Source organism: Coregonus lavaretus (genome assembly GCF_964263955.1).
Source record: "Coregonus lavaretus genome assembly, chromosome: 13".
Lineage (NCBI taxonomy): Eukaryota > Metazoa > Chordata > Actinopteri > Salmoniformes > Salmonidae > Coregonus > Coregonus lavaretus.
Genome location: NC_140000.1, coordinates 28,345,046 through 28,357,899, shown reverse-complemented (window position 1 = coordinate 28,357,899; position 12,854 = coordinate 28,345,046).

Here is a 12,854-nt window from a genome sequence, read left to right as displayed (position 1 = left end):
ATACTGTATCCCTCTACCAACAAGGATGCCGGCCAATTAAAACTGTAATTCTGTGTTATTCAGCAAAACCAATCGACTGTTGACTGCTGTGCAGTGTGCAGTATCCAACAGCGTTGCTTTTTCTTTTATTTCCTCTAGAAAAGTTTGGCTTGGACTCCAGATGGTTGGTGGATTGCGCTTTAATGCACTAGAGGAGAAGATTCACCCATTGCTTTGATATAAACTACACTGGTGATAGATAAATAAAAGTATTTGATGGCGCTTTGATGGCCTTTTGCTTCAGAATACTTTCACTCAATGAAAAGACATGTAGACATATATATTTAAAAAAGTGGATATTTTGATTTCTTAGTTTCCTTTGTCATATCTGTGATGTACTAGATTAGTTGATATAGTACTTGATGCGGCCTATTGGTATATTCACTAAAACTAGTATGGCAGAAGCACACTTTTGAGAACAGCCATAATGATGACACTACACTGTCATTGTAATGATGCATCTATTAAGATACATATATGAGCTCCTGCATAGCATGTCATGAATGTCCTATAGATATGCAATGGATTTATTTAATTAACCTTTAATAATGCGGTTGGACCTGTTATAACTCGTTCATGAAATGATTATAGATGTGTAATGAATGTGTTATGGAGATGTAGTTAAAGTAAATCGTTATCAAATATTGGATGTTAACTGTATTTGACCTGTAAATTCATCATCAAACCACATTAATTGATACAATACTATATGTCCACCATAGAGCCATTTATGCTCAATGAACATCACACAATCATAAAAGATTGTAGGCAGACAATATGGATGTTCTACTTGACTGAGCATGATACAGTTGGTTGTTTATTTAACGCAAATATGAAATAAACACACAAACACACCACACACAAACACACATTCCATTTCTTCAACTTGCGGAGAAAAGCTCCTGCTGTATATGCTGTGTGAGTGGCATAGCAGGATCCTGTGCCATATGTCTCCCCCTTCCAGGCAGCAGGGCAGGTGGGATCTGACAGAGATGGGGGAAGAGCCACCAGAACAGAGGGACACAGCAGCAGAAAGCTGGCAACAGTACAAGCAACCACCACCCAGCCCAGAGTCCAGAACGACAGAGCATAATGAAGCGCAGCAGAGTTACCTTTAAGGTGCACATTGTAGGACATCCTCAACCTTAAACCACATGCCTCACCCCTCCTTGATTCAACCGATTGACTGTAACCCTCTCTACCCCTTCCTCTTGACCCTAACCTCTCATGGTTGTTGATTGACTCAAAGAGCAGTGAGTCATGAGGCTTAGGGTGTCCTAAAATGTTCACTGTATCATGTACACCCTACTTCTCCTGGCTGCATCTCTCCTAGACTAACAGGTGCTGGTGCCACGATGGAGACCTGAGGCCTTCTGTGCTCTAACAGGCGAGACTTTGCATCAAGATCCTTTTCTTGTTTGACTGCTTTTATTGTGGTAGCCATATTGCATGTTCACAAGAAAACATGTAACCTAATGTTGTTGCGAGACTCCTACTGTCATCAGCCCTTTTACTACTACAGGTCCAGTAAAGTTTATGTGGCGTCGTAACTTTTTGGCCACCCTCATATCAGGGAGTAAAATCTTAAATGATGTCTATAATAACTTTAAAACATCCTCTGAGAATTCTCCTTGGCTCTTGGCCCATGCACAGCCAGTTGGGGCCTTCGGATGAGCACAGTGTGGTGTGAGCCCAATAACATTTATTTGTGATGCATGTGTCTCTGTTGATGCCATCAATAGACTCCATGTGGTGTATTACACATCAGCTGTCCACCTCTCATTAACAAAGCAAATGAGCACCCTGACCACCTACCACTCTCTCATTAAATGCACAATACTTGTCGGCAGAAAGACAAAACAGAAGGGAGGGAGTGGGTGACCAATTTGTCTCGCGACACTTGGTAACACTCCATGGTTGTTAGGGCTGGAAAGTTCAGCGTACAAAAACTTGTTTCCTGCTTTACCGCTGGTGAATGAGAATATTTGTTTTCCAATTAGCAACTCAGCCCAGTCAAAGCTATTCGCTGCTCTGGCACCCCAATGGTGGAACAAGCTCCCCCACGACGCCAGGACAGCGGAGTCACTGACCACCTTCCGGAGACACTTGAAACCCTACCTCTTTAAGGAATACCTGGAATAGTATAAAGTAATCCTTCTTTCCCCACCCCCCATAAAAAATTTTTTTTTTTAAAGGTGGTTGTCCCACTGGCTATCATAAGTTGAATGCACCAATTTGTAAGTCGCTCTGGATAAGAGCGTCTGCTAAATGATGTAAATGTAAATGTATTAAATGTTGGACACCATAATGGTGGGATGTAGCTGGTGTGCCAAGCAGAGAGCATCTGGGTTGAACCTCACAATGCCCAAGCCTATTCTCGCTCTATCTCTATCTCTTTATATTTGTTATATCTCTCTCCCTCCCTCTCCCTCCTACCAGCTGTTGTGACTTTGGCTATGGATATTGTAGATCATTTACTGATTAATTACTGGGATAATTAATTTATCTAATTGATCTAATTAATTTAGTTATCCTATCCAAATGTATCTAAGAGGGGCACCATTACGGGTTTTGACATAGAGAAACCCCTTGAATTAACTATATCAGAAGTTATTTAACCATTATACCATTAGTCCTATATCAACAGTAGTCTTAATCAACAGTCAATTTACTATATTCTTATTCTGAATGGTCGTCGAGCTCTCAGACTTCAAGAATCCAATCGCTCGATAAGGACTTCAATGCAACAACGGATTTACTTCAAAGTTGTATTACTAGACTAACATACAGTGAGGGAAAAAAGTATTTGATCCCCTGCTGATTTTGTACGTTAGGCCCACTGACAAAGAAATGATCAGTCTATAATTTTAATGGTAGGTTTTTTTAAACAGTGAGAGACAGAATAAAAACAAAAAAATCCAGAAAGACGCATGTCAAAAATGTAATAAATTGATTTGCATTTTAATGAGGGAAATAAGTATTTGACCCCTCTGCAAAACATGACTTAGTACTTGGTGGCAAAACCCTTGTTGGCAATCACAGAGGTCAGACGTTTCTTGTAGTTGGCCACCAGGTTTGTACACATCTCAGGAGGGATTTTGTGCCACTCCTCTTTGCAGATCTTCTCCAAGTCATTAAGGTTTCGAGGCTGACGTTTGGCAACTCGAACCTTCAGCTCCCTCCACAGATTTTCTATGGGATTAATGTCTGGAGACTGGCTAGGCCACTCCAGGACCTTAATGTGCTTCTTCTTGAGCCACTCCTTTGTTGCCTTGGCCGTGTGTTTTGGGTCATTGTCATGCTGGAATACCCATCCACGACCCATTTTCAATGCCCTGGCTGAGGGAAGGAGGTTCTCACCCAAGATTTGACGGTACATGGCCCCGTCCATCGTCCCGTTCATGCGGTGAAGTTGTCCTGTCCCCTTAGCAGACAAACACCACCAAAGCATAATGTTTCCACCTCCATGTTTGACGGTGGGGATGGTGTTCTTAGGATCATAGGCATCATTCCTCCTCCTCCAAACATGGCGAGTTGAGTTGATGCCAAAGAGCTCCATTTTGGTCTCATCTGACCACAACACTTTCACACAGTTCTCCTCTGAATCATTCAGATGGTCATTGGCAAACTTCAGACGGACATGTATATGTGCTTTCTTGAGCAGGGGGACCTTGCGGGCGTTGCAGGATTTCAATCCTTCACGGCGTAGTGTGTTACCAATTGTTTTCTTGGTGACTATGGTCCCAGCTGCCTTGAGATCATTGACAAGATCCTCCCGTGTAGTTCTGGGCTGATTCCTGACCATTCTCATTATCATTGCAACTCCATGAGGTGAGATCTTGCATGGAGCCCCAGGCCGAGGGAGATTGACAGTTATTTTGTGTTTCTTCCATTTGCAAAAAATCACACCAACTGTTGTCACCTTCTCACCAAGCTGCTTGGCGATGGTCTTGTAGCCCATTCCAGCCTTGTGTAGGTCTACAATCTTGTCCCTGACATCCTTGGAGAGCTCTTTGGTCTTGGCCATGGTGGAGAGTTTGGAGTCTGATTGATTGATTGCTTCTGTGGACAGGTGTCTTTTATACAGGTAACAAGCTGAGATTAGGAGAACTCCCTTTAAGAGTGTGCTCCTAATCTCAGATCGTTACCTGTATAAAAGACACATGGGAGCCAGAAATCTTTCCCTCACTGTAGATTGGAAATGAGGCAGGTACAGTTGTCTTAATAGACACAAGATACAAATGAAATGCAGTACAATCATTGATGTGGGGAACTCTATAGATCAATTGAATAGGCTTATGTAGCCTACTCATAGGCAGATATGACTTTAAAAGGACATTCTTATTTGTGAAAACAGGAGAAGTGAAGGAGAGACTAAATCAGTCAAGTTTCACAGCAGTGAAACTATAGGCTCCCTAATCAGGGGTAGACCGGCCTGGTTCCAGGTTAACACCCACCGTGGACAGTGCCAGGACAGTATTGGTTTTTGATATGTAATTCAGGCTAAGTCTTACAATAATCAGTTACTGCCACCACTTTTACACAAACACTGTGTCACCCAAACGGAAATTAAATGCAATGATGAATTTACGTGTATTTTTAGCTGAATGTTGTCTGGTTCAGTTGGGTTTCCGTTATGACACAGATGAAACAGGGAAAAGGTCAGTGTTCCTGGCATTGGAGCTTACAGTCGAAGAAGGTTCTTCCCTCGTCAGAGCTCATATGCAGAGGAGCTCGTCGTTCTCTCTCAATTTGTTCTCAACTCTGTTCAGTCCAAATAGATAAAGTTTGTTAAGGCACTAGGGTGCAGTAGAAGGTTCGGGTCCCCTTAGGAGAGATAAAAGCTCAGCGGTTCATTGTAATTGAGCAGAATGAAGGTTCAGCAAGTTCCTATCAGGAGATGGCTGTCTCTCTCTGACACGGTTGGTGAAGGTCAGAGTTGCGTTAGGTTTCTCAAGGCGATAGATCATTGAAACACTAAGGTGTGGCCGCACCTCACGAAGATCTGTCTAACAAGTCTGAGTACAAGTCTCACTAATTATAGTGTGGGAGGGCTCAGCCAGGAAATGTCACGAAGACTGCTTAGTCACTCCTCTGAGTTTAGCATATGGCATGCCAATATTGGAATAAAGCCTGAGATTTGCTAATGAGTCTACACAATAAGTCCCTCCTTTATAAAAAAAAACTGTTCACAGTTCCTAAAAGGAAATAAGCAACCCATAGATTCTAAACATGTCAAGAACTGCAACGCTGCTGGGTTTTTCACGCTCAACAGTTTCCCATGTGTTTCAAGAATGGTCCACCACCCAAAGGACATCCAGCCAACTCGACACAACTGTGGGAAGCATTGGAGTCAACATGGGCCAGCATCCCTTTGCAACGCTTTCACCACCTTGTAGAGTCATGCCCTGACAAATTGAGGCTGTTGATTGAGGGCAAAAGGGGGTGCAACTCAATATTAGAAAAGTGTTCCTAATGTTTGGTATACCAATTATTTGGTGAACCATTCATTTTGATACATTGTTTAGAAAAGTGGTAAAACGTCCCATGTCGCGTTTGGCACCATTTCCCTCATAAGAACAAAGGAGGCATCAGGCTAAATATTTCTCTCTTCTTGCCCTTCCTTAGAATTAGCACATTTGGGGTAAGAAAGGTACAACACAGCCAACCAGCCTCTGGTGCTCCACAACAGGAGAAGCCTATAGAGTGGCACCCCAACACCACCACCACCACATTGGCATGGCTCACAGGCTACTCCAGATGTTCTGGGATCTGGACCACATTACCACCACCAGGCTGTCAGCCCACAGGCCTCAGCTGATTCCTAGGCTCCTATAGCCTCTTCCAGCTGAACCTGGATCAGATCCTGGATCAGTCCCCCTCCATTGCTACAGGCCTGCAGTTAATCAGATGGATCTGTACATGAATCGCTCTCCCCTCACCCCATAATAGGAGCTAGGGCTCCTAACAAAAATCCTTGCCCAAATCAGTTCCACCCTACTGGATGAGTCACAGGTTGCCATGATGGCCCAGACAACTGCCCTCCGATCAATCCCCATCCCACTAACCAGCCTTAGGTGACCTTTGTACATCTATACCCAAGTCAGTAATCTTCTCCGATGGGCAGCTGTATGGCTGCTGCTCTGGATTAATGGTGGTCCCTCTCATAGATGCCTCCTACACACAACAAACTGCAGACACCATCTGTCCCTGCCCTCTGGACACAAATATTCAAACACTGGGTTTGAGAAGAAGACAGGGCTATGTCTGACAGAACAGGATTTTGCAACGTGAAGAGTGTCTTTTGTCCATTGACTCTTTCTTCATTTAAGACCCTGTCATTTCACTACTCTTGATGTTTTGAATGGCATGTTGCAAGTTAAATTTGCCAATAAAATAGAATAAACACGACTTGTAGATTGCAATATGACACTAACAAAAGGGTTTGAATTTTTCAGCAACGTGCAGTGAGTGCTAACATGGCTTTGGTGATGAAAGGTACATAATGCATTTATTGTTAATCTCCCTATCAGGCCACTGCATGCTGTGACATGGGCTTGGATGGTGACATCTTCTTCAAGCTGCCTGACTGAATACTGGGGCCTACAGTGGTACCGGAAGCAAGGGCCTTACCTGGGAGTACAGCAACAGTCTCTCTCTTCTGTCAACATGTGTTGTATGTAACCACTCAAATTCATACAAACTGCTACGGACGCAAGCACTGACTTATATTCACTTTGTCTACTTGTCCCATTCTTTAATCTTGTCTGGTATATGTGTTTTAGTTGACACACCTGTGTGATGTGTCTGATATACATGAATACAAATGTATTTACTCTGGACATGAGACTTGCATTTATTTTAGACTTTTTGAATCATAAGCTCTAAGTGTATTTGTCTTGATGTTGAAGTTACCACAGAAGTTGGTAAAAATGTGAAGATCAACGTCACAAACATGGCATGAAAAAGTTGTTTTGTAATCTTACAATTGAAAAATGAAAATGAGTTGTTTATACAAAACTTTATTGCATTTGGTCATCCCCAAAATGTGGCAATTGAAAGCCTTGATAGATCCATCCTTCCTCAGTGAACGGTCTGCGGATAGCTGACAACAGGGTGGCAGGTTTTTTATGTGCTGCTCTAGAGTTCCATAGCCCAGCAGACTCACCTGGGGATAGGGGGATGGACACGTTAGTTTTTATCAAGACTTCTATAGGGAGGAGAGAGCATGAGTTATGGAGTGAGTACAGTAAATCCAACCATTGGCCCTGGATAATATGCTAGCATCACACAGGCAGACAGCCATAGTGAAGGAGGTTTACATAGTGCTATCAAGTATACTGTTATGAGTGGAGCTTACTTCTCTGTTCTCTGGAGAGATCGCAGGTAGTTGGTCTAAAGGCTCTGGAGGTTCTTGGAATCTTCTGTCTCTGTAGCACCTGGAGAGAAGGATAGAGGTAGTGATTGTGCTTGAAAGAGAGAGAGAGTCCTCACCCATGACCTACCACTGGCCCAGGGCCTCCTGCCTAACACTCTAATCGCAATCTCTCTGACAGGATGTTACTCCAGGACTAGACAGGTGTATGTGGCATAGGGCTTCTCCACTCCTTATATGAGTGGAGTATTAGCTCTTGAAATGGTATCATGCAATGTAAAGGATAACATGAGCTAGCTAGCCAACATGCATTGTTTCTGACACATGCCACAATCATGCTTTCTTTACATCTGACAGATATATAGGTTCCGCAGCTAGCTAGATAATACTGGTTTATGATAATTGCAGTTTAGTTCATTATCTAGCTAGCTAACTAGCAAGCTAGCTAGCTAAGTGTAAAACGCAACTAGCTAGCAAGCTAGCTAGCTAACCAACTAGGCAGTTATGAAGACACTCACTAAGTAGCTTACCATGCTTTTCTGACCAACACAACATTTTTCATACCAATTTCAGCCTACTCCTTCTTGCCTACTCCCGTCTCTCTGTCTTCTTCTAGGTTCAAAACTATATGGCTGTAGTCCGGTGCTTCATTGACATTGTCAAAAGAAACACACTCGCACACAGCCATCTGGTGCAGTCAAATGGCTCAGCGTTGCAACAGCCTTCACCTGAATCTATGTCAAGCAAGAACAATTATATTTCATGTTTTTATTGTGCTGGTGCAGCCCAGCAGTATACAATCGATTTTTTATCTCCAATTTACAATGTCGGATATTATAAAAATGTTTTACATATCAGATTGATACATATATGCTCTACTTATTATTGTTTGGGGGGGGGGGGGGGGGGGGGGGTAAAATTAAACATGACCTTTAACATTTTGAAAGAAACCATGTTACATGGAACAAAAATATATCTTAACCTGGACTGGTAAAGCTAATAGATCGTATGTCATTTTGACAGATGATGAGTTCATTTGAGTTGTTACATAACCTCACAGCATTCATCCCGTCTCTCAGCCAGCTATACTCCAACTACAATATTCAGTACCATGCTGTAGCCGTGCATCTAGGGAATTATTCTGATATACTTTCTTTCGATGGCAGTAATACACCAAAGAACATAAGATAACATTATTGATTCATGATTATTTGTTTATCTGCCTCTTGCTTGAGTCTCATCTCTGTATGGACCAGCCATAACTAATTAGTCCCTGAATGCAAAGTTACGCTGAGGAAGGGTGGAGGAGGATGGGGGAAGGTGGCACGCTGCAGATGTGGAATTCAAAGCATCTAAATTAGGCCTGACATGTGACTACATCCCTGCTGCACCCCAGCTCACAGCACAAAACAGCCAGCCATGAGGGCGGCATTTGTTTTGGGATATCATTGCTGATATTTGACGACATGTTTTCTTCCTTAATTGGGACAGAATATAAAGGAGCCATCACATTGTCACTGTTAATTATCACTGTGAATTGTCTCTTTGCCGTGTCTCAACACCGCGCTTCGCCTCAACTCATTTGGAGAGTACAGAGATGACGACAGATTATGTCCCAACATTGTTCAGTCGGTTTAGAGACGAGAAGGATAGCAAATAAGATTTCCAAATTAATTGTTGTGCGAGACTCTGCCGGCCCGATATCTTGCTTTTCACTTTAATGAATGTTGTTTGAGCACAGGATGAATTGGATGACTTGGTATTGTGGTAATGCAGAGACAAAATAGATTATTCTCTCTTAAACTCATCCACACACACACTCTCTCTCGCTCTCTCTTACTTTACCACTATTCCTCTCTTCAATGCCATCTATTCCTATTGTATTCTATCTCTATTCCTCTTCCCCTCCCTCTATTCTCCCTCCCTCCCTCTGCTGATTGAAATTCATGCTAGCTTCAGCCCTAGAGCCTTCAAGAGCCTGGTGTCTGGTGACCACACCGGCAGGCAGAAAAGGTAGTGGGAGGAGGAGGTAAAAATGTGAAGACGAGTTCAAAACAGGCTATCCTGTCTCTGAAATAAAGACCACACAGGCAGGCAGCTCAGGTAGTGGGATGAAGAGGAGGAGTAGGGGGGAGGAGGAGTAGGATGAGGAGGAGGATGGGGGGAAGATGTGAATACAAGTTCAAGATTCAGGCTATCCTGCCTCTGAAAAAAGAGGGTAATAAGGCCTTCTACCTCAGTGGGCAGCGATAGAGTGAGCAAGGCAAAACAATTTACACACGCACATACATACACACACACACACAAAACCACTACAAAAGAGACGCCTGGGCAAATATTGTTTACTGATTCAGGGATTGGGGCTTAGGAGGGCAACGTTCAGCAATTCAATCTACACAGTAAACAATCATAATTGGATTGTGTGCTTATGGGCTTTGATGTGTTTCAATCCTTGGAGGACAGCATATTATAATGCCTAATTGATTTTCATACATATGAACATGGGTTTGGGAAAATTAGCCGAAAACAAATCTCTGGTGGAGAGCTGTAATTATGTGTCTAATCATGAGTTTAGGGTTTTATTTGGTGCCCTATACAGTCCAGTTACAGTCCTTTATTTTTTTATTTCCATAATAGATGTGGTTGGTTGTCGACTGGTGGTTAACCAGAGAAGTGTGGGTCTGAGTCTCTTCCAAGGCCAATCCTGTGGAGGTGACATCGAAGACCCCCGGCTAGCCACAAATTGGTCCCCAGGGGCGAGACAGAGGCCAGGGGGGCCAGAGTGAGGGGACCAGCTTCGACCCTCCCACGGCTGACCCTGTACCCCCGATGGGCTCAGCTGAGCTCAGGCAGGTGTGTCGGTGAAATATGCCCACTTGCTATACCTCCACTTGGGATATGAATCGTGTTAACACTGTCCACCAATCACAGGCTTGAGGGAAAGAGGGGAAAGCAGTCTGAAGGTGAAACAATTTAACAATTTTACTCCTTTACAAAGATACTTACATTTGAAGTTGGTTTGAGCTCTTGGACATACATGTATTCATTTATTTATCCTTTATTTAACCAGGCAAGTCCATTAAGAACCAGGCAAGTCAATTAAAGGGATACTTCAGGATTTTGGCAATGAAGCCCTTTATCTATCTACTTTCCTAGAGTCAGATGAACTCAAGGATACCATTTTTATGTCTCTGCCTCTAGTATGAAGGAAATTAGAGGTCATTTCGCAAGCCAATGCTAACTAGCATGCTAGTAGTTACCATAGACTTCCAGTCATTGTGCTAACGCTAGTTTGCAATTGTGCAAACGCTAGTTAACAACTTCCTTCAAACTGCACGCAGAGACATAAAAATGGTATCCACAAGTTCATCTGACTCTGGAGAAGTAGATAAAGGTCTTATGTGCCAAAATTCTGAACTATCCCTTTAAGAACATATTCTTATTAACACAGAGCAATGCAGGTACAGTCAAGCTAACCTATGACAATGTAAATATTCTTTCTGATTATAAAAGAACAATACTGTAGGCCGTCCTTGGTCCCTCCAAAGGTTGCACCATTACATTTGGCTACATTACTTCCCCAGTGACACCCCGGCCAGCAGAAAGGTGAGCTCCTTGGCTCAGCAAGCGTTCAGATCCTTGGTTTCACATCACCTTCAATTTGAATTCCATTACCTGCAATGCCACTTTTCAAATAATGGTAGGCCCCATTAATTACCAAAGTACGGGTCCAGGGTAAAGGTGAACATGCAGTTACAGAATTAAATCAAGCCGCAGTTTAGCTTGTCAGTCCTGACAGAAATAACTTGGGTGAATTATTAAATGCCTCTGCTCGTCTCCTTGGCTTTATTGTCAGACATTCCCACACTGCACGAGTCAAATAAAAATATTTTCTTCCCTTTAATGAAATAAAACTATTAATCATGTTATTTATTTTCTCATATTAGATTGATACAGTCTTCCAAAGTCTCTGATGTAACCCCAAAAACAAGGCTTTAATGTGACTACTATTTGAAACAGTTTATTTTTTACTGACATGCTGTTACCAAATATATTTTGCAAGGAGGGGGAGGTCGGTCATCTAATCTGAGGCGATTATGGGTCTTTAAGTCTAATATTTCCAAATTGCAGATTGTTATCATGATTTTCTGTCCATTTAATTGCAAAATGCAATTACTGCATCTACACAAGGTACTACCATAGGAAAGCGCTGTCATATGAAGTTTTTGGAGCTCATCACGTTGCCATGGTAACATAAAACATTTGGAGAAATGGTATATATTTGGGAATTATGAAAGTTTTGCGCACCTATGTTTACTCAGCTTTTTACCTCATTCTTATCAATTTTAATATGAAAGTCAGGGCCCGTATTCACACCATTCATTATGAAATAAAAACCTAAACTGATCCTAGTTCAGCTGAGACACTTTTACTGCATTTAGACAGGCAGCCCAATTCTGATATTTTGTTCCACTAATTGGTATTTTGACCAATCAGATCAGCTCTGAAAAAGCGCTGATGTGAAAAGAGCTGATGTGATTGGTCAAAAGACCAATTAATGGAACAAATATCAGAATTGGGCTGCCTGTGAAAACCAGCCATAGTTGCTAATAATTATACTTTTTTTTTCTATTAGTTTGATCAATTTTTTCCCCTCTACCTAAAGATTGTAACCTTTCACATTCAAAAGACCTGTTCAATTCAATTAATGCTTTACAGCTTACTTGCATGCAACAAAAATGGATGGTTAAACCACATATATAGAACACGTTTTAGTATAGATCGGTTAAACCACCACAATACTGCCGTTAAGCAGACGTTTCTAATGGTTGCGTAAATTCAATGTATGGTCTCCATGACAACCAGCTGTCCGTAATTAGTTAATCAAGACAGGCAAGTTTGAGGCTCAAAGTGGCTGCATATGTCAAGAGGTGGTAAGGTGCTTGAATCATTTGGTCATCAGGTAGTTTGTGTCCATACCACTGAAACAATGCATCTAGCTCTGCCCATATATCTAAGGTATTTTAAAACTTCTGGCTCTTTAGAAATGGTTTTCTTATTAGATCATGGATTTGTATTAAATTGCTTTGATTTCTCTTGCAGTGTCCTTTTGATTGGCTGTGTCATTGCTGGAGGTTCCTGGTGTGCCAAAATGGCAAGAGGTACTCTGTGCATGTCCTAAATGTTGTTGCTTAATGTCATATTTCGGCGTAAGATACTTACACTAACATTTCTGTTTTGTTGCCGTCTTTCCACTTCAGCCCGTGCAGCTGCCATGGGTTTGGACCTCCCTAGGACCCAGTTTGTCCCTTACCATCTTCGACCAACACGTCATGGGAGTTTTGATCCCATAAGAAACCACTGAAAATAATGATGGCCCCAAAGAGGCTGAGTTTCAGCACAATGGTAAAATCCAAGGGGAAGGATATCCAAGTGACTG